We start from the raw sequence: 23,398 nt of genomic DNA, 5'->3' as shown, positions 1-23,398 counted from the left end.
CAAAGGATATTGTCTGAAAGTTTCTCCCTTTTTGTGATATTGTCTTTAATTTTTATAGTATGCATAGTATTTTTCATTTTATTTTTTATTATTTCATTTTTATAGTACATATAGTATGTATATAATATTTTTATAGTACAGATATGAAAGTATAGATCAGGAGAGAAGTTACAACTAAATAAATAGATTTAGGAATCATCTTCACAGAGCTGATAATTGACCTTCTGGGACCTGAGAGAGCATGAAGTGAGGCCAAGGGTGCCACTCAGCCCTTCTTTCTCTCCCCTAAGGCTTAGCATCTAACTAATTTTCAAGGCTGCAGTGAGCAGTATCACAAATGACCATATCAGATAGAATCTTATCTCAGAACTCTCTGCTAGAAATCAGTTTATTTCATGAGGATATTGAACCTCAGTAGTTGCTGTAGTGACCCAGAAGGATTTCAGTGATCTATAGTGGACTTCAGGTGGGTTCTATGCAATTAGCAATTAGATCACCTGTTTTAATGGAGAAATAAGAGTATTCAGAATGATCAAAACCCAATGGAACAGCCTTGATAAACACATGAGAAAACTCCAAGGGCTTTCCTGGCTGTTTTCCATTTCCTATCAGTCCAGGTACAAAATGTTGTAACCACAGTATATTTTTGTGGAAATATGGCAGAAAGGCTCTGAGGAAAATCTGATTTCTCCACAGACACGAATTTGAATTTCACACTAATGAAATGAGACGTTTTTCATCCACTGAGCATTACATGAAAATACCAATTCACAACATTTTTCTAAAGTAATTTTTTTTCATTTTCCCCCATCCTGCTGCTTATTTGGAATACACATGACAGACTCTACATCTTTATTAAGGAATGTTTATTATTAGTTACAGAAATGTTTAACACCTCATTCAGTTGTGTTGTTTTGTTTTTTAAATACTTTTGACAAAATGTGCTCATAGAACTGTTCACTGTATCAGCAACAGTAAATGCATAAAGAATTGGATAGTCAAAAATTAATTGCTTTGTTTTGTTTGCCAAAGCATGGACCCCTGCCTCCTATCAAATAGCTGATGCCATCACAAATGACCTAAACTGATCTAATTCATGTCTTAGCAATGTCTTTATTGCCAGAGAATGAGGAAAATCTTGGCCTTGGCAGGTAAATGAATGAGGGAATGAGTGATCGTCAAATACCATCTGCTATTTTAAAACACGTTTATTTGTAGCTCAAGTGCATATGTGCCCTCCTGTTGCTATTTGGATTGGGAATGAGGGGCCATCTCTCATTCCATTTACAGCCCTTGGCTACACTGGCAGGAAGAGCTGATACAGCAAAAAATGGCATGGTTCAAACTATTTCTGTTAGCAACTGTAATTGCTGCTCAGGACATTTCTTGACATTTTTAGGAAGTTTAGAGACAAAACCTGGTAAAGTCACAATTCCCTCCTGGAACAGATGGAGCTGCTGGAGAACACATTAAGCCAATTAGAAAGCAGTCACTGCTTTTCTCCTTGAAGTCCTTCAGGATGTGTGAGTGTAGGGCCAAGGGCAAGGTCCAGGCTGAGTGAAGGAACAAGCTGTACCACTCTGATCTTTCCAAAGCAATTGCTAAATTTAACTATAGGAAACTTGTCATACTCTAGTTTTTAAACTCCTCAACTCTTTGTGACAAAATCCTTTAACCATCAGAAATGAGTTCTTACAATTTCTATGGCAGAAATGTGTGCTTTCCTCCACTCCTCCCCTTCAAACTATTCATTTGTGTTCAATCTTTGTTAAATTTATCACAGATCTGGAATCTTGGATGCCTCATTGCAAAGAAAATAGAAAATACTTCAAGGAAAGTTTCTGATGGTTGTTAAACTATCACAAGAGATTTCACACTTTTAACATGTATTGAATTTCAAGAAAGATAATCTAGAGGAATCAGCCTTTCCAATAATGAAACAATCAGAACCTACAAATGTGTAACTCAACTAATACATTCTAAAGAATCCTTTTATTTGGTGGGGAGGAGTGTGTGTGGTGGTGTGAAGTTTGGAGCTAGGATTCCATCAGAATAGGGAATTCTGGGTTAAAAAAAAAAACAACTCCCTCTACCAATGCACGTTAGAAAGTGTTAGGTAACTTTATAATCTTAGAGAGTTGCCTGAGGTTAAATGAATTGCCTAGGGTCGCACAGCCGATATGTTTCAGAACTTGAACCAAGGTCTTCTTGACTATATGGCTCATTCTATAGCCATTATGCCACACTACTTCTAAAGAACACAATAGTTTCAAAAAAAACCTGATAGATATAATTGGTGATAAAGAGACCACATACACACACACACACTAACAAGGCAAAAAAGAACTCTGCAAAAAATGCATATAAAAAACCTATATTAGAAAGAGTGAAGTGAAGATGAGACTTTAAATAACATGGTACATGTAAGGGGAATGAAGAATAAAAAAATCCCAGTAATGGAGAAGCAATTTTCATTGGAAAGACTGCTGCTATCATGAGAGAGGTACTAGAACATCTGGAAAATATGAAGACATTCATCATTAAACATTAACAGATATTCTGTAGGGTAGTAAGGTCTTTGGTTAATATGTGAAATGCTTTAAATCTTTTTTGGATGGCAAAACTAGAATATTAATGTGATATTCACTTTTTAGGCTAGTTTTCTCAGCATCTAGTACAGTGCCTTGTGTATTACATAGATGCTTAGTAGATATTGAACTGGGGAAGATATTAGCACATGTTGATTTTATAGAGTAAAATAAAAGAACAATTTATCTAAAGAAAAGGAAACAATGTCTTCTGTAGAAGAATAGAAAACTACCAGGACCAAGAAGGATCTGAGAGACAAGGGGGAAGCGAGAAAGAAAGTTATATAGGACAAAACACTTATATCCATCTCTTATTTGTATATTTATTTCCATTCTTGAGTTACTGATAGCAGTTGCTTTTATGTCCCAGATTTTATTGGGGTTATATCTCATTCAGACTAGAGCATAAAGAAATATTTGAGTTAGCAGGGAAATTCTCTATAAAATGCAGGACTGGTTAAAGTTGGGAAACTGAGATTACTTTGAGGAATTTGCTACATTCAGAATCACACTCACATTTAAGAAAAATAGGGCTGTCTAGATTTTTCATCCACATACCTCTAGTTATAATCATGGAGGCTGTTTCCTACGTCAGAACCCCTTTGTCCAATTCTACCACAAGTAGTCTCCTGATGTCAAGACAAATACTGTATATATATATGTATGTATGTATGTATGTATATATATGTATGTGTATATATATGTATGTATGTATGTATATATATGTATGTGTATATATGTATGTGTATATATATGTATGTATGTATGTATATATATGTATGTGTATATATATGTATGTATGTATGTATATATATGTATGTGTATGTATATATATATGTATGTATGTATATATATGTATGTGTATATATATGTATGTATGTATATATATGTATGTGTATGTGTATGTATATATATATATATATATATATATATATATATATATATATTTCCCTTTTTGAACCAGTTCAAATGAGAGTGGGGTTCAAGAGTTATTCACTCTTCCCAGTTTCCCTTCCAATATAAAAATTCCTTGGGTGCCTCTTTTATATGAGATAATTTTCCCTATTCTTCTTCTCCTTTCCTTTTTCTTCCCCTTTCTCTTTCTCACTCTTCCATTTTTCTTTTGAAATCCCTCCAACATAATAGATTCACACTCATGTCCTCTGTTTAAGCAGACTCCTAACTTCACTAAAGATTATAAAGTTCTTAGGGGTTACATGTATTATCTTCTCATTTAGGAATGTAAACTGTTTAACCTTCTTAAGTCCTTTATGATTTCTCCCTTATGTTTACCTTTTTATGTATCTTTTGAGTCCTGTGTTTGAATATTAAAATTTCTATTCAGGTCTGGGCTTTTCATCAGAAATGACTTAAAATCGTCTATTTAATTAATTTTCCACTTTTTACTCTGTAGGTTTATATTCAGTTTTGCTGGACAGGTGGTTCTTGATTGTAATCCTAGCTCCTTTGCCTTTTGAAACATCTTATTCCAAGCTATATGATCTTTCATAGTTGTAGCTACTAAATCTTGTGTAATCTTGACTATGGCTCCATAGCATTTGAATTATTTTTTCCTTATCTGTTCACGGTATTTTCTCCTTGACCTGGGAGCTCTCGAATTTGGCTATAGTATTCCTGAGAGTTTTCATTTTGGGATCTCTTTCAGGAAGTGATTAGTGGATTCTTTCAGTTACTACTTTGCCCTCTAATTCTATGATATCTGGGACATTTTCCTTGTTAATTTCTTGTAGTATAATATCTAGGCTCATGGCTTTTATGAAACCCAATAATTCTTAAGTTATTTTTCTTTGACCTATTTTCCAAGTCAGTTGTTTTTCCTATGAGATATTTCACATCTTCTTCACCTTGAATTTGTTTTATTCTTTTTTGATGTCTCGCGGAATCATTAGCTTCTACTTGAGGAATTCTAATTTTTAAATAGTTATTTTCTTTAGAGAGGTTGTGTCTCTCTTTTACCATTTGGCCAATTCTGATATTTAAGGAGTTATCTTCTTCAATTTTTTGGTGTCTTTTTTTTTTTTTTTTACCAAGCTGATAATTCACTTTTCATAATGTTCTTACATAGTTCACATTTCTTTTCCCAGTTTTCCCTCTACCATTCTTTGATTTTTAAAATTTTTTTTGTTCTTTTAAAAAATCTTTTTCTTCAGGTCTTCTAGGAATTGTTGTTAGTCTTGTGTCCAATCTGCATTTTCCTTTGAGGCTTTGCTTGTAGATGTTTTCAAATCACTGTCTTCTGAGTTTGTCTTGAGCTTCCCTGTCACCACCATAGCTTTTTGTGGTCATATTCTTTTTTTTGTTGTTTGTTCATTTTCCCCAGCATATTTCTTGACTTTGGACTTTATGTTAGAGTCGGGAATTGCCTGTCTCTGGAGGTGGGAGCAGCGAGTGGCCCAGTAAATAGAATGCCAGGCCTGGAGTCCAGAAGACTCATATTTGTGAGTTCAAATCTGGCCCCAGACACTTACTAGCAGTGTGAACCGGGGCAAGTCAAGGCAAGGGTTTGCCTCAGTGTTTTTATCTGTAAAATGAGCTGGAGAAGGAAATGACAAACCTTTCCATTATCTTTGCCAAGAAAACCCCACATGGGATCATGAAAAGTCAGGCACAACTGAAACCTTAAACAACAACAACAAACACTTTTGGAGGCAGAGGGGAATGTCTGATTCCAATCTTCTGACTTTTATGTCCTTGTGTTTTCATAGCTAGTTCTAGAGACTTGTAAATTTTCCAATGCTTCCATGATCTTGGCAGAGTTTGGTCACTACCTTCTTGGTCTGGGTTCTAGTTCTTACCCAGGTAGTTTGCATTTGCCCCTCTCTGCTCCAGAACTGTAATCCAGAAGTGGAATTGCCAAATGGCAGCTAATCCTACACCCAGTGCTAGCACAGGGATCCCCCAGAATTTTTCTGCCTGTTCAGACTCCTTATCATCCTTGAGTGCTGGACACTAGTACTGGTACTACTCCTGCTGCTGCCTTCATCTCCAAAGTCTACAGGTAATGCCATTTCTGCCTTGCTGGACTCCTGGCCAGCCCCCACCCTACTGTCTGCAGACCACTCTTTCTGTCTTAATTTGCCCTGGGATAGAAAAATGACTCACCGTGATTCCTTGTGGTTATTGTTTTTGCTCAGAGTTCAGTTTGACATGTTTTTAAAAGTTTAGTAGAGGGGTGTGTTGGGATAGTTCAGCAAAAATGCTCACTTCACTCTGCCATCTTGCTCCCCCACCAAGTGTTTGTCCTTTAAAGCATTCTCCTTGGGGGGATAATTTTACTCTAAAGCCACTGCCATTTCTCAATGCATTTTTTGATGTTTTCTTTTGGAAGAGTTACCAGGGTTAGTCTGAGAGGTCAAAAACCCAACCCCCTTATTTTAGAATCAATTTATTTGTGACTAAATAGTGTTTCCAAATTTGACCCTCTTAATTTATTCACTGGTCTTGACTACAAAAGATTTTGGGTTGTTTCCAACAAATTATAGTCATTATTAAAGGATGAAGAGTGTTCACCATTATTAAAGGATGAAGACTATGCTTCTGGCTCTCACATCAGTTGCAAATGAGAACTCTAAAAAAATTTTTTTATGCAGGGACAATATCTTTGAAATAGGTTCATAGTATCCAAAGGTGACTGTGCTCTCATTTGGATACATAGGTTTTGATGCATCAGAGTCAATTCTGCTATATTTATTCAAAAAATAAGTCTCAATACTTTATAGTTATACGTCAGAAGACTATGGATCTATTAGAAGTGGTAGGGTAGGATGTCATGTAGACAGAGTGATTTTGAAATTGTTAACAGATGAAATGCAGCTAAATTTATGGTTTTAATTTAAACCAAAACTTTCAGGTGCCCCAAATCACAATGGAGAGTTACATGGTGGTTGTTAGCAAACTGCCTCATCCTCCCAGGGATGACCGTTCGGGGAGAAGGGGAGTAAAAGGTAGCATGATGGAAATGTAGGAGGAGAAGATGGGTCAGGCACATAGGGGAAAAAGTTACAGAAGGTGGACAGTCTAGGGGTTAGGTTGGTACCTTAAAGATATTTAAGAAACTCAAAAGAAGGCAACGGGAATATTGGGGGAGGGAGAGTCTAGGAAGAATTTATGGCAGGGCATGGATAAGGGTTTCAGGATGGCATGACATGGAGGATTATCTTTACCAATGAAGGAAATCCCTAATTCTAAGTTCATCAATCTATCCAAAGAAGTCATTTCCTTCTTGTATACTTCTTAAGATATTTTCTAAACCCATCATTGGTTCTGTTGGTTATTGTTTTCATTGTTGCATCTTTGGGGGCTCTTAGCCAAAATGCCTATCTTAGCCAAAGAAAGTCACACACAGGCTATCAGAGAATTTCAGCATGTTATGGTGGAGAAGGACCTCAAGAGATAATCTCATCTCCTGTATGTATATACATAGGTATGTATGTATACATGTGCATGTATACACACACATCTCTATCTCTGTCTGAACAGGAACCCCCTACAACATATCTAAGAAGTGGTCATCTAGTTCTTGCTTGAATACTACCTCTTGAAGCAGTCCTGTCAATTTTGGACAATGCTATTGGGAAAATTCCCCTCACATCAGGTTGAAATCAGTGTCTCTATAGATTCTATCCACTGCTCCTACTTCTGCCCTTTGTGGCTAAGCAGAACAAGCCCAGTCCCTTCTCTACACAATAGTCCTTCGAATATTTGAAGATGGTGATCATCTCCAACCCTCGCTGCCAGTTTTCTCTAGGTTGTTTTCTCTAGGTCGTGTCCCAGTTCTTTTGACCACTTAAAAAATGTTTTATTAGAAACCACTTAACCAGTCTTTAAGGACTCCAATCCCCTCACCATTGTCATGACTCTCATTTGTTAGTTTTCTTTCTAAGGTATGATGTTCAGAATAAAACACAGTTCTCTAGGGCAGGGGACCTGGGCAGCCCCTACTTTGACCTGGGCAACTATGGACTCATAAATTTTTTTACCATACAGTTTGGTAAAATTTCCAGATATTTTTCCCAAGTGATATTTTTGTTCATCAGTCAATGAATAAACATTTGTCAAAGGCCTCCTCTGTGCCAGGCATGCTTGGAATTAGGGATACAAAGACAAACATGAAACATGCCTTTCCTTCATGGAGTTTACATTCTAGGGAAGTAAAATATGGATTCTTATAAATACATACAAAAACATATATGTGCATATATACATATATGATATACTGAAATATATGCACAATTTTCTAAAGGAACTCTAGCCTATACTTCCCATTCTGTTAAATTTTGATCCTAGCTCATTGTCCATTTGAAGCAACTGTTGAAAATAGATGTTGTCTATCCAACTTCATATCATAGTTTAGACAATAGGCATTCTTCACTAATTTGCTTTTTTCCTGTATAGCTAATTAGGATGAATTCTTTTGAGTGATTGTTGACGTCATTTCTATAAGGATCTAGAACTTGATACAATCAGCACAATGTCACCTACAGACCAGAGAGATCATCTTGATCAGAGGGATCCAACAAGAAGCCTCCTGGTGGCATGAGGCCCACACTCTTTCCAGTGCAGCCCAAGTCGGGTTCAAATGTGACTGGGAATTATTTACCAAAATAAATGAAAATACACTTGAGCAAAAGCAACATTAAGTGTGGTTTTCCTAGTCAATGTGCCACCTGGAGGGCTCCTTATGCATGTTTCAGTGACGCCCTTTTTCTATTTGAGTTTGACATCACTTATCTAGAAGACTTTATTGTCTTTCTTCACTTTGGACCATGCGCTGGACCCCCTTCATACCTGGCAAGCACTTGTGGCAGACGTAAGTCAGGCTGACCTCAGGACTAGGGAACAGAAGTCATTAAAAAGTTATACTGGTTTCTCACCAGTAATCCATATTAAATATAGGAGGATTGTGAAAAATATCACTTTAGATATTAAGTATTAATATTAATATAATAGTGTGGTAAGGCTCCAATGGAGGGTATTTACGTTCACTTCTTTTTGTTGTTTCTTCTTTCAGTCCTATCTGAGCAACCGTGATATGAGTTTTTGCCTGTTGTCACTTTCACTATTCACTTTTTCATATTGTTCTTGATCATATTTGGGAGAAAATATGCCTTAATAGGATAAAGATGAGAATATGATATAAAGAACAAAGATGAGAATGTGACTTAAAGAGAAAAGAACTAGATTCACAAAAAAATACTCATGAACTTAAAATATGAAGATGTTCATTAATTAACCTATGGTCTAACTCCACTTACAAAAAATCCCTAAACAACCCTTGCAAACCTTGGATCCCATGGGATAGAATTTAAAAAAAGAAGAAAAGGAACAAATAAATCCCAGGCTACTTTAAGAGGAAGAGAAGAAGGTTATGTTGGAATTGGAATTCAAGGAAAGATGAAGGGATGCTGTACCACTTGAAAGTCTACTATAGCTTTTCAGTCATACACTTTCTAAGTAAGATGAGATGGGGAAGGTTTTCAAATAAAGGTAGCAGGGTCTGTACACTCTAAGCTATCTGATGATTACTGGTATACTTCCCATTTGCTATAAAGAGAATCATCTGATTTATAATAATCCTCCTCCATGGTAGCAATTGTTTATGGCACCTTTCACATTAAATGCTGGCATGGAAAGGATAGCTATGCTATTCCAGCATAGGATCTGGAGTAAGAGGGCAGAGGGGAGGGAGTAAGAATATCAGAAACAAAAAAAAAATTCTAATAAAATATTCCATGGTACCTTAGAAGCAAATGCAAAAATAATCCTGGTTGCTGTGCCTGCTGTAATTTTTATTCATAACAGATGCTCTTTGCACTGGGTCTGAGTGGCTTTTATGGAGGCTCTGACTGACAAAGCCTGGGCTAGATAATCTATAATGTATAATTTTTCAGCTTTAATATTCTATGATTCTTAGTTTGGAAATTAAATTAGACATGATAAAAGACCATCAACTCAAGTTTTTGCACCTATCTCTAAGTATCCTTCAAAACCTCCATAGCAGCCTGCATTTACCTTCTTATCCTCCTCTAGTTAAAGGTGTCTTTCCTGAAGTATTAGCATTAGAAATAAACTATTTCTTACTCTGCTTTGGTTTGCTTTCTTGGTTAATTAGCAGTATTGTGGTATTTGCTACTGTTCTTCATGGAAGAGATTACAGTATTTGGCTATGGGCTAAATCGATCTCTATGGGCTAGCCCAGGAATGTGTCCACCATTAACGATAGTGTTTTTGTTGGAAAATAAATTCGAGTTTCAAACAATTGGTGTATAGCCAAACTTTTGAAATACAACAGAGAATATACTAGGGACCTTCCAATATTTCATACCAATGGGCAGAATTTCCTGATAGAGAAAATTGTCAGGGTTATTGATCCTGGTCAGAGAGAAGGGAACTGATAATCTCAACAGAAAAAATAAAAGTACATTTTCATGAATTCTTATGCATCTAAAATTTTTATACTAAGAGCTTGAATCAGATTTTCTCAAACAAGCTGAGAATTTTGGCATCATCCAATCCAGTATCTGGTGAAAAGGTTTGAGGACTGGCAGGTTCTGGTACCTCCTCCTTCCAAAAGCTCAGTTTTGGCACTGATAATGTAGCTCACAGTAGCCCACTTAGAGGCTTGAGGGGCTTTGGAAAACATGTTACTGGCTTTATGGATCTAATAGACTTTTAAAGACCAGAATCCATCTTTTCAGCTTCATGCAAAGTCCTCTAATGTGAATTGACCTGGTGAAATCCAGACAGCTCTATACTGAGACAATTCCAGAGAGTTCCCTCTCTTCCCACGTCTTTCAGACATTTCTTCCTTCATTCTTGGATCCTATGAAGACATAGTCCTTCTTGTCAAGGGAACCTTTCCACGCACATCCTTGACCCCATCCCCTTCTTTCTCCAGCAGATTGCCCCAACTATCACCTCCACTCTCTTATCTTCAATTTCTCCTTAACTGCTGGCTCTTTTCCTACTGCCTACAAACATCCCCACATGTGCATCCTTAAAAACCCTCACTTGATCCTATCACTTGTGAAACTTAACATCCTATATCTCTCTCCCCTTTCATGGCTAAATTCCTCGAGGAAGCTGTCTAACTGGAAGCCTCTACTTCCTCTCCTCCTACTCTTTTCTAAAACCTTTGCAGTCAGGCTTCCAATTTTGTCATTCAACTGAAACTTCCCTCTTCATAGTTACCAAGGGTTTTTTTTTTAATGCCAAATCTAATATGACCTCTTCTTAATTCTTAACCTTCTTGACATCCTGAAGCTTTTGATACTATTGAACACCTCCTGGATACTCTGTGTCTGTGGTATGACTCTATCCTGATTCTCCCCTTACCTTGTCTGTCCCTTCTCAGTTTCCTCTGCTGGTTCTTCAACAATGTCACCCTTGTTAACTGTGGGCATACCCCAAGGCTCTGTCCTGAGCCTCTTTTCTATTTCACTTGGTGACCTCATCAGTTCCCATAGGTCCAGTTATTATCTCTGTACTGATGATTCCCAGATCTATATATCCAGCTGAGCCACCAGCTCACCAAATGCCTTTTGGATGTCTTAAACTGAATATTTAATAGATATCTCAAACTTAACATGTTTCAAACAGAACTTATTTTTTTCCTCTCAAACCCTACCCTCTTCTGAACTTCCCTATTACAAGCATCCTACTTAATTCCTTACTCTCAGCTCCTTACAAAATTGTCTTTTGCCAAATCTTGTAATTTTTATGTTTCCAACTTTTTTTGTGTGTGTACATCCTCTTCTGCCCCCTCACATATCTAGAACCCTACTTATGGCCAGCATCTCCTCTTGCCTGGAATACTGCAATAGTGTTCTAAAAGGGCTTCCTGCCTCAACTCCCTTTCTACTTCAATCCATTCTCTAGTCAGCAGCTAAGTTGACTTCCTGAAGCAAAGGTCTAACCATGTCCCCCACACCCCAGGGAGCTCCAGTGTCTTCCTGTTATCTTCATGTTCAAATAGAAACTATTTGATTTGACATTTAAAGCTTTTTGTAATCTTATCCCTTCCTACCTTTCTAGACTTAGACTTTACTCCCCTTCACTCTTTCAGTCATCCAGCTATAATGGTCCACTTCCAGGTCCTCAAACACAATACTCCATCTCTTCTCTCTACACTAGCTGTCCCTTATTCCTGGAATCCTGTGGTCCCCTTATGCTCCCCACTGCTTTTCAGTTTCCCAGGCTTTTTTTCAGATTTACTCCAAATCTCATCTACTTCCTATCAATTGGGGAATGACTAGACAAGTTGTGGTATAATTGTAATGGAATGTTATTGTGCTATAAGTGACAATCAGAATGATTTCAGAAAAATTTGGACAGATTTACATGAACTGATGCAAAGTGAAGTGAACAGAACATTATTTGATGAAGAATTGTGAATGACTTAATTGTTCTTAGCAATACAATGATCTACAACAATCCCAAAGGACTTATGATTAGGTATACTATCCACTTCCAGAGAAAGAAAAGATATTGATTGAATATAATTTCCTTTTTTTGATTTGAGATTTCTTGTACAAAATGACTAATATGGAAATGTTTTACATAATTGCACATGTATAACATATCTGTTTACCATTTCAGGGAAGGGGGAGAGGAGGGAGGGAGGAAGGGATAGAATTTGGAAATCAAAACTTAAAAAAAATTTCATTCGAATTAACTGTGGGCATACCCCAAGGCTCTGTACTGAAAAAAAAACCAACACCTGCTTGCTGGAGTCCTTTCTCAGTATCCTTCTCCTTTCAGATTTCCTTCTATCTATGCTGTCTGTACCATTTATGGACCTAGTTATTTACATGTTGTCTCCCCCACTAAAATGAAAGCTCCCTAAGGGAAGGCAAGGACTATATGTTTTTGCCTTTCTTTGTGTCCTCAGGGCTTAGCACTGAGCCTTGCATGTAGCAAGGGCTTAAATGCTTGTCAACTGATTGTTACGAGATTCATTTTATGATGAATAAACTGAGATCCAGAGAGGCTGATTAACTTCCTTATAAGTAAGGATTTAGAGTTGGAACGGCTCAACCTTATTATTTTACAGATGGGGAACTGGAGTACCAGAAAGATTATTGCCTTGCCAATCTCAGATGAGATAGAGGTAGACAGAGACAGCATCTACATTTTTGTGGGGCTATAGTTTCTCTACAGAGGCCCTTGGCTAGAGGGCTGGTCTTGAGGTCAGAATGATATGGGTTCAAGTTCTTCCTCAGAAACACACTGATTGTATGACCATGGGCAAATGCCCTGGCAATCCTCTAAGACCTTACGTTACACAGTAGTTGCTGATCCACTCTGGTGGACAGTCTCCACACAAGGAATTCTCTATATCAATGAAATCCTAGGCTTAGATTCCCACCCCCTAAACTCCCCATCTCACCCCTATAAGATCCCCAGTCCCTCCCACAGTACCTTGCACACAGAAGGAACTCTATAAACATCTACTGGGTAGAAAAGAATAATGTATGTAAAGTGCTTTACAAAGCTTAAAGTGTCACATGGCAAGAAGCTGCCATTAGTACCCTCAACCACATCATGAATAACAGTGCTACCAAGTCCATTGGGAACTTAATTCAATTCTTACACAGTTCCTCTAATCAAAGGAACTCTTGGAACACTGACCTCTATTCACTTGGCCTATGAGTGAATGTTCAAGCTACAGGAGAATTTCCTCCCACTCCCAACTCTAGAAGGTTGGATGGTAGCACTGTCTAAAGTGCTATCTCCTGAAATACTGAGAGATGTGATCATGTCTTTTGTGAGAATGCCCAATCATCATTTATTTCTTGTGTGATTTCAGTGTTTTATGTCAAGCATCTTTTGGGACACTTTTCTCTGTGCCACATTTTTTGGTATACTTAAAATGACAATGGCCCCTCCTTAGCTCCAATAAGTCTAAAAGTCATTATTGAGTGCCTACTATGTGCCAACACTGTGCTAGGCATTTTGAGGGATAGAAATAAATAAGGCATGATTTCTTCCTCATTAAGGACAATCTGCTTGAGGAGAAAACAAGACTAACTGCCACTAAGGAGACAGTTATCTCTTCTAGATGTTTTTGCAGTGTCACTCAGTGCAGGGATTGTGCCTGTTTGTGTCATCCAGTAAACTTGTAAGTGCTTCCTAAATGTAAATATGACTGATTTTAATGTGAAATCTTAGTTGTAATTCAGTACATCTCAGCAGGGCTCTCTCTCCCATCAGCTTTCACAGAATTTCATTGATAGCTCCTGCATAACCTTGAAATACAAAGAAATTCACCCCAAAGTAAATTCCACCACTCATTTCTTATTCCACAGCTGCCACTCAGTGGAAGACTTTGTACAGGCCAGTTGGCATCTCCCAGGGCAATTCTGCTTTTGTAGAGATTCATGAAGCATAAATATTGGATGAATAACATTGACTCACCAAAGGAAGAGAGAACCACTTAAATGTAAGAATACAAGTCAGGAGCACAAAGAACAGAGAGGAGGAAAAATGCAGATTGCAGAGAAATAATTATTTGGGATGAACAAAAGATTTCTCGAAAACCTATTACCATTGCAACAATCGAAGAACCAGTTTGACAGAATCTCAACTTGATCTTTCCTGAGTTTCTCTGCAAAGTCTGTGTAATAGCTGAAAATGCTTCAATTTCTCCTCTTTTTTTATTTTAAAAAAAATCACTAGCACTAAGATAAAGTAAGGACAATGAATTCACAGCTCAGCCTGTAGGGACAGGCTCATAAACAGTGTGATCAAACAACAACCACCCCAAACACTGCCACAACAACTCCAGAAGTGAGCATCTGGACACAAGCCTTGACATTTGGGGGCTAAGCTGAGAACAGCCTTGAAAACATCAGCAAACGTGCACTTCTGCACAGATTAATAGAATCTTATGGCTGGAAGGAACCTTGGAGGCCTTCCGAACATGAATCCCTTATACATAAGCTAGAGATCAAATCTGTTACCAATCACCCTAAATTTCCACTTTTACTTATTCCTCCTTTCAACTCTCCCAAAGTGTAGGCCAACATTCTTTTCATTATCTGTGACCTCTCAATGCTCTCATGCTTTGCATATTGAGGTACTGTGGTGGTGGGTGTTAGAGACATGCAAGAACAGTCTTGTACCAGCAGGTTAAATAAAAGCCTGCTAAGTATTTAAAATTACATATTTTGCTAAGAAAAAGCAGTACAGAAAAACCACAATGCACTATTTACTCAAGGATTGCTTTCTGTAATTTTTTTCTTAAAAATTAAGCAAGAGCAAATGAGATTAGGTTCTTTACTCTTGGGTTATGCTCTTTACAGCTTAATAAGTATTCATAATTGGTCGTAAATTCATTGTCATTTACAAGTCCAGGGGACTTGTGCTTATTTTCACAAGTAAACTAAAGTTTTGGGAAACTGTCTCTAGAATATTAAACAAATGCAATAGTAAATGAGAGATCAACATAAGTTTATTTCCTATAGTCTAATTCCAGTCCTAAAATAATAATAATCTTGAAAATGCTCACCATGAAACCATCTTTGCTACCAACACATGACTGTATCAGACTCTCAGACAGTAACCCCCCTCTTGCTTGGGCTCCTCCTCTGACAGAGTTTTTATATGGGAACTGTTAAAGTGGCTCCATCGGACAGGAAGAGTAAAGGGTTCATTTGATCAAATAACCTTTATACTACTAAGTTATGATATTTACCAAAAATCTGATTTTCTTACTGCAGATTGGGAGCTCGATGGTTAAGGAGGTAGGATGCATTCAACCAAGCAAAGACATGCAAAACTGGACTGATGATGCTCTCAGGTCAGAGTTTGGTAAGGCAGATATTCTAAACGCAAAAAGCAGAGGTCCTACCTACCTCAACAATAGTGGGAGTAGTTACAAGTGGATTTGTGACATTTCAGCATTCCTCTGTAAAGTGGTAATCAGCTGCGATGGTGATGTGTGCAATATCACCACTTTTAGAAAAAGTGTCTGAATTGCAGAGAAAGGAAAAATCCTCATATAATTGGATTCATCTACATATTTACTCTGTCCTGAGGAACTGGCTAAAGAGGAAAGAATCGATCAGTGAAAGCGAAGTGAATTGACAAAGTCTGTCTTCTAAGTGCGGGGTCAAACCCCAAAGCTTCTCTATTCTCGTGGGCTACCAGACACCAAGCCCATAGTAAGTTCTTCCAAACCTTCATTCATTCAGGGAACTCGACTTTTCAGATCGTAGGCATTCTGAAGGCTCAAGTTTAAAAACATACTTCAGGTGCTTTCCAGCTCGACCAACGTCCCAGGAAATCCAGACTTCAACAGTCTTGCCCCGAGTCATTTCGTCTGTAATCTCAGCCACACTTGCAGGCCAGCCGGCGGCGGCGTTGGTGCAGTGAGGGCTGTGGCGCCGCGCCGGGGCCAGGAGCCCGAGCCGGGCCGGAGCCGGAGCCGGAGCCGACGCGCGCCGGGGCTGGGCTGGCACACGGCCGGGCGCAATCCAGTGCCGGGGCTGTGCGGTGCGGTGCCTTACGGCCCAACCCAGTCCGGCCCAGCCCAACCTAGCGGGGGAGTGAGTCCCCTCCCCCCAGGGCCCCTGCCGAAGAGCTAGACGAACCTGACTCCTGGCCCGCAGGGGCCAAGGCAGGGTACCTCCGGAGCGGAGCCGAGCGGTGCCAGCTGGGGACTGACGGGGAGCGAAGGGGTAGGGAGGAGAGCGGAGGGAGAGGAACGCTCATTCAGAAAAGCCCGCCACAATCTCACTGCGCTTTCAAAACAAAAACAAGCACCCGTCAGCCGCACTCACGCCACCAGGCTGACACGCACACACACTCCCAGCGTTCATCGACTCTCGCTGACAGCCCCCTCCTCCTGGCATGCTGCTTTCTTCACACACAAACTGACTCCTGAACCCCCAAACATCCCGCTCCCCCAAACACACCTCCTTACATTCCCATGATCCCAACACAAACCTTTCTCCTGTTTCCAGAAAACACACAACGGTTACACTGTTACTCCCAGCCGCCTCAACCGAAGTCCAATACACCCCCTCCCTGAAATGGATTCCTAACACAAACCTTATGCTGGTACTCTCCAAACAAGGCACCCCCAAATGTACCCCCCTAACGCTGACCCCCCTGAAATAATACAACTCTTACTCGGACTCCCCGCAAACACTACTTACACCGATTACCTGAAACACACACCCTTTACGCTAACACCTCAAAAAACACTTAGCATTCCCCAAACACACCCGTTATACTGACACCAAAACATACGCCTTTATACTTCCCCAAGATACACCTGGCCGCTGCAGAAATCTCCCAAACCCTGCCCCTCTCAAAACAGTACCCTTCCAACACCCAGCATACACACAGCTTCAGCAAACATTCCCCCAAACACCGAGCCCTGAACACTCACCCTCCCTTCTTAACAGCAAACACTAGAAACCCACCTCCCGCCACCACGTCTACCCCAATAACAATGACTTACGACGGCACCCTCTCAGAGACAGCCATCTCCTCACACTCGTTACACACTCGCGCCCTCGCCACGAGACACCAGCCACGGTGACATAATACTCACCCCCTCTCCCCCGCCCTTCGCACACCCCTGGCACGCTGCGCCCTTCCACAACACGCCCCTCGAACTCTCCCGGACACTCGAGACACCTTTTCCTCCCCCTGGCAGAAGCACGCAAGCACACTGGCACGCGCGCAAGCACGCACACACACACGCACACTTTTGAAGCACCGCTGCAGGAATGTGCAGCCCTCCCCTCTTCCTAGCCCAGCCCAGTTCAGCCCCAAGCCCGCTTAGTTCCGCACGCCGCAGCCGGACCGACTCACAGGGCTACAGGCTTGGGGCAGCGTTGTCTCCCCGCCACAGCCGTGTGCGCTGCCCGGGCCAATGGTGGAGCGCAGCGGTGAGCTCACTCACCACAGCCCCTCCCCCTCGGCTGCCTCGGCAAATCCGGAGGTAGGAGTGGTCATGACGTCACCAGGATCCGAGGAGAGGCAGGCGTCCCGGAGCCCCGAGCTTGAGCAGAGCGGGGACTGAGCAGGCACTGCGCCCCCTGAGTCCGCAGGGCGCGGGCTCGCGGCTGTGCGCGCTATAGGCGCCTGTGCTCCCTCAGGGGAGGGGAGGGCAGGACGAGGACTACAAGGCTTCTCCGAGGACCCCTGCCCCTCATTAACCCCTAGAACCTCTCTGGACACATTCAGGATACCCGAGGCTCCAAACGGCCTCCTTTCCCCTAGCCCAGGTCCATCTCCCCTCGCTCTGTTTTTCTCCCTCCCCTCCTCAAGTCCCCACTGGTGGGAAGGGCCACAGCCGTGGTTCTCTGGACAGACGAGAGGAAAGCCTGCCCCATGCCGTCCCTTCATTGGAGCCCCATTTCTAAGGCTCCATAGGGCTCACCTGAGCCCAGTCTCCCTTCGAGCCTCTGTTGGGCCCGGAACACGGGAACAGGAGGCTCCACGCGTACCCCTTAACGCCACTCTCCCTCCCAGCCCCTCTTACGGACTTGTCCTCTTTCCTCATTCCCCTCTGCAGCTCAGTGGGGCGTTCCTCCCTCCTCCTAGCTGCCCCTCCCCCATTCTTCACTGGTCCCCGATTTAGGTGGCCCGGACGGTCTCAGCCTGCGCTGTTGGGGACCCACCTGATTGCTTCCCCAGCCCTCCTTGTTCTCTGCCCCTCCCGAGGATCCCCTTCCCTCCCCAGGGCTTCGCGACTCGGCCCCAGGCAGCCTCAAGAGTCGTGGTCACCTCACTACCCTCCCTTGCAGTCCCGTTCCCTCCCCGCACCTCTCCGCTGGGGGTGGGGGGTGGGAGCCTTTGTTGGCCCTTCCTCCCTCCCTCCCTCCTTCCCTCCCATCCGGGGCCGCCTGCCCGCGGAGCCTGCAATGCAGCCGCGGGAGGAGCCCTGCTCTGCGGAGAGCGAGAGCGCAAGAGCGAGGGGGAGACAGATCTAGGGAGCGAAAGACAGTAAGAAATACAGAGACCGGGGGAGAGAATGTGTATATATGTGTGACATACTGACGGAGACAGACAGGCGGCAGAGAAGAGGCTACAGAAGGGGAGAAGGTAGGAAGGAATACAGAGGGCAGAGAAGGAGGCCCCAGAAGGGGAAAGAGCCCAGCAAGAGGGACTAGGCAAGAGGGAGCTGTCCCAGCACGCTTCAGAACTGAGGACAGCACCCCGAGGAGGCTGCCGCGGGTATTGTGGCCGGAGTTAAAAGCCCAGAAACCCCGCAGAGAGGATGAGCTCAGGGGTGCACATCAGACCACTGAGGGAGAGGGGAAACAGTTCTTATATGGAGCTAGAGCCACGTCCCACTAAGGACGGAATCTTCCATGGTTCCCCACTGAAAAGAAGTCCGAAGCATTTAACCTGGCATTCGACATCCTCTACAAACTGTCCCCAACTTACTTTTCTACACTTATCTCCCAATAGCATCCCTCTTCTCCTTCTGCCAGTTGGTCTGCTTACTATCAGCCAAAGTAACCGTGAGCTTCCTACCTATTTTCATTCCCGGCACCCCCTCCCCCCTTCTCTCTTCAACCCCCCACCCTTTTAGTACACTCATTTGCCTATCCAAATCTATCAATCATTTCCATCAAGTCTTTCCAGACCACCCCACTTGCTGTCTATACCAATCTCTTGCAGTCATTCCAAGGTGAAATACTCCATAATGGTTCCAGTGTCCTCATCTCTAACATGGGAAGGTTGGACATGATGGCCTGCCAGGTCCCTTCCAATTCTAGATCCATGAGGCTATTAATGCACAATTCTTTTATATGTAGAGAGGCACTGTGGCTTAGAGGATAGAAGAAGCCTTGGGAGTCAGAACAAGCGGATTCCAAATCTTGCCCCTGACACATACTATAGCTCCATGACTCTCTAAGATTATAAAGTTACAGAGAGTTGCTATCAACACCAGGGGAGGCAGTTTCCACACTGGAAGCTCTTGACAATAATGAAACATTTGTATTTATAGATAACTCTCACAGAATCTTAGTTAGTTGCCAGGACCTTATGGCTTTAGGATTGGAAGAGACCTATAGAAGCATCTGGTTCATCTCATCTAATTTCAGATTGGAGGGAACTGTGGTCCAGAATTCTGAAATCACTTCACCAAAGTTAGATAGGCGATAGGTACCAGGATTGAGACTTCCAAATCAGGTCTCTTGCCCCAAATCCTTGGGTGTCATTAGGCAGAGGAGGCTGGAGGATCCCACTACAATCTTATGGTGGGAACTTCTTTGCATATGGGTTTGGTTAGATGGACTTTGAGGGCTCTTCCAACTCTCAAATTCTGTGATTTTGTGATTCTTTCCTTGGCAATGATCAATAACTTCCTTTTAAAGATCATGGAGCAAGCCTGTGGAGGTTTAGGTTACTGCCCATGATCACTGAAGATCACAGTCTGGGACTTGGAAAGGATATTAGAGATCATCTAATTCAATCCCTTTATTTTACAAAGGAGGAAACTCTAGTTTGAATCACTTGCCCAAGGTCATGCAGCTATTAAGGATTCAAACCCAAGCCTTCAGATTCCAAATCTAACACTTTTTCTAAATTAAGCATTTTGTTGGCACTGATTAACACTGGGTCACTGTTTACCTCCCCCTTTCTGCTAGAAACTCAGACCTGAATGGGAACTGTTAGGACCAACTCAGAGAGAAGGTTGACAAGAGTAGCCTTGAGGTGCCATCTGCCATTAGCCATAAACCAATGGGAAGGCTCAGTAACTTAGTAATTCTTGTTCTGCTGGCTGGCTGCTCAGATAATTAAATGGAACCTCAGGTCAAGCCCCTCCCCTTTCCAGGATTCCTCTATTTTTTTCTGGTTACAGGTCATAGATTAAGAGCTGCAAGGGACTTTAGAGATCCATTCCTGGTAATCTTCTCACTATATCACCAGTGTTCTGGCTAGTGTGCTCATTTTTCTCCCTTCTTCCACCACTGCCCTACTGAGAACTTGCCACTCTAGTCATCATCCTCATCTTTACCCCCCCCCACTCCCTTACAGTCACCCTTACATGATGTCTTCACCCATTAGAATGTAAAATATTTTTTTGTTTGTGTCCTCAGCACCTAATAAATTATCTGTCTGCTTACCTATCTGTCCGTCTATCTGTGCCAAACCTCTCATTTCCTTATTTTATGGATGAGGAAGCAGAGACATGAAGAGATTTCTCCAACATTCCACAGGCAGTAAGTGACAGAGACAGAATTTGAAGCTATATTACCTTAAAGGTCCAAAATCTGAACCCAACTGAGCATTCTTTCTGGATCTAACACTAAACTAAGATTCAAATCATGAGAACCAAGTTCTCATTTGTTCTGAGCCTCCTAGTGGATGGTGGAATTGGTCCTAGTTCCATGAGCAATAAACCTCTCCTCATCCCGTGGTGCCTATCTGTGTTCATCAGAGAGTCTTAAGGAAGGGGAATCTACTCATTGCATAGTACAAGAAATCTAGTTCTAAGGATGATGAGGAGAGCAGCAGAGTTTGGAGTTTTGGGTTTTCCCTATTGTGAGATCCAGGGCCTATTTATGTATTCAATCTTTCTTTGTGAGATCCAGGGCCTATTTATGTATTCAGTCTATCCCTCCAGTCTAGCCATTGGGGAACCAAGGTAACTAAGATTATTTATGTGGGTGGGGGGTAGGGAAGTAAGGAAATTACCATAACTCACTGGCTTCTGTATCTGTCAATGTGGAGTCACTAGGGACAACTTATTTTGCCTCACTGAAAAGTCTACCATGCTTTGGTTAGTCAGAGATCACAGGAAGGATTCACCAGATTTACTTAAAGTGGTGTAAATGACACCTAGTCTTGGAGCTCCTCTTACTAACTCTGTATAAGATAGACTTGTCAAGAAGCAGACTTTTCTCCTTTTAATTGTTCAAGTATGGTAGAAATCCAGCAATAAGTCTGTATTCTAACAATTAACTTGGACCACATAAGTGCCTTTCAATCATTTCTTAACCTGGAAGGAAGAAAGTTAACCTCTAAAGAAAATATCAATAATTTGTGAGAATTTAAGGGTAACATAAGCTGTTGGGGAAATTCTGGGAAATACTCCAGAAATATACTTGGCTGGTCCTATAATATCCCATAAAAGAAGTGGACCTACACGTAGCCAGACTAGCACACTGATAGTACAATAATGCAAACCACCTCTATAGGAGGGTATATGACACATAGCTCTCTGAAAATTCAGACTGGTCAGTTTCACGGTGCATGTTTATAAACCATAGTTGACTATGTCTCTCTATTCAGAGCCAGAAAACTGGAACAAATTCAGTTGAGATGCGGAGGGACCCCAGAGGAGATTCTATCCTTGCCAGGATAGGACCTGCTAGGATTTCAGAGACTGGGGACAGGAGAAGAATCTTAAGATAAGGGGACAGTGATCTCCCCATTGATCAGAGAAAGTGTACATCTTTCACCTGTGGTGTCCTGGGGCAGAGTATCCCACTATAGTTATACCTCTGCCATTTTAAATTTAATTTCTGTATTTTTTCCATTATGTTTTTATATAGGCAGCAAATAATATGAGCATACTATGTAGATTTAGATATAATTTAAGAAATCAGTATAGAAAATTCTCTGGTGTGTGTGTGTGTGTGTGTGTATGTGTGTTTGAATGATGGACATTTACTATCTAGCAGAATGCGAACTCTTTGAGGAAAAGGCTTGTCACTCTTCTGTATTTGTATCACCAGTGCCTGACACATTTAATAAATTGGTTTTTTTTTTGTTTGATTTACTATTAATGCCACATAACAAAGTTGAAATTAGGTACCATCAACTAAATTCACTTCCAATTCTGAAGACAAAGTTTGAGCTATTAGAGGAATAGAAATTATTATTTTCAAGATAAACATGTTTCTGAAGATCTATAAACATCTGTTTCTAAAAAATTTTAAAAGCCCTCATGATAACAAGAAAGGCAACCTACTAACCTACTGATGTTAATTTGCTGCCTATCCAGGGACAAACCAAGAAAACAAATAATCTATTTTTCAAGTTGTGGGACATAATTTAAGAACAGAGTGAAAGATAACACCAGAAGTGAACTCACTAGAAGCATCAAAATAGCAAAAAAATGATAAAATCTAATGTTTGTAAGTTTTTGGGGAAAAGCTTTTTGCTTATTTGCCATTGATCAATAAACATTTATTAATTGCCTACTATATGCAAAACTCTATGCTAGGCTTTGGAGATACAAAACCAAAAATAAAACAACCCCTACCCTTTAGGGATTTAAATCTATGGAGGGGATAAAATGGATAAGGAAGGCAGTTTTCTCACATAGGAGAATACTTGAAACAAACCTTGAAAGGAACTAGGGATTCTAAGGGAAAAGGTGAGGCTCCCTTAAATCCAAAGGTAGTCATTGATGAATTATGCCCACAGGGGCGAGGAACATGCAGCTTCAAGGCCACGTGTGGCCCCCAGATCCTCAAGTGCAGCCCTTTGACTGAATCCAAACTTCACAAAACAAATCCCCTTAATAAAGTATTTGTTTTTGATCTCAGTAAAAAGGATGCACCCTAGGACCTAGCAAATCACATGTGGCCTTGAAGCCGCAGGTTCTCCACCTCTGGATTATGGTATGTAAGAGCTAGAAGCTCTTAAAGAAATATACAAAAGAAATCATTCTCTACTATGTTTCAGTTGAACCAATCAAGAAAGGTCAGCAAAGAGTTTGGATAAGATGATTAAATAAGCGGGTCCTAGAGAATGGGGCTTTCTCAAGCAATCTGGTTCCATAGTGCCATATTGGATAAGTACTGACTGCA

The 23,398-nt window shown here is 41.1% G+C and overlaps 1 protein-coding gene and 1 long non-coding RNA gene across 5 annotated transcripts in view; one reads left to right on the top strand and one right to left on the bottom strand.

Annotated features, from left to right (window-relative positions):
* Positions 1-23,398, bottom strand: part of LOC140504140 (calmodulin-binding transcription activator 1-like) — a 1,000,289-nt gene that overhangs the window by 49,954 nt on the left and 926,937 nt on the right. Inside the window, exon 1 of one of the 4 annotated variants that reach the window (XM_072608742.1) lies at positions 17,433-18,442. The exons of 1 other annotated variant lie outside the window; for it this stretch is intronic. The gene's annotated coding sequence lies outside the window, so the exon portion shown is untranslated. 2 more of the 4 variants (XM_072608743.1, XM_072608741.1) reach the window with 2 other exon arrangements.
* Positions 1-23,398, top strand: part of LOC140504142 (uncharacterized) — a 143,178-nt gene that overhangs the window by 43,039 nt on the left and 76,741 nt on the right. The gene's annotated exons all lie outside the window — the stretch shown is intronic.

Source organism: Notamacropus eugenii, chromosome 5 (genome assembly GCF_028372415.1).
Source record: "Notamacropus eugenii isolate mMacEug1 chromosome 5, mMacEug1.pri_v2, whole genome shotgun sequence".
Lineage (NCBI taxonomy): Eukaryota > Metazoa > Chordata > Mammalia > Diprotodontia > Macropodidae > Notamacropus > Notamacropus eugenii.
This window is presented reverse-complemented; position numbering and strand designations above follow the sequence as displayed.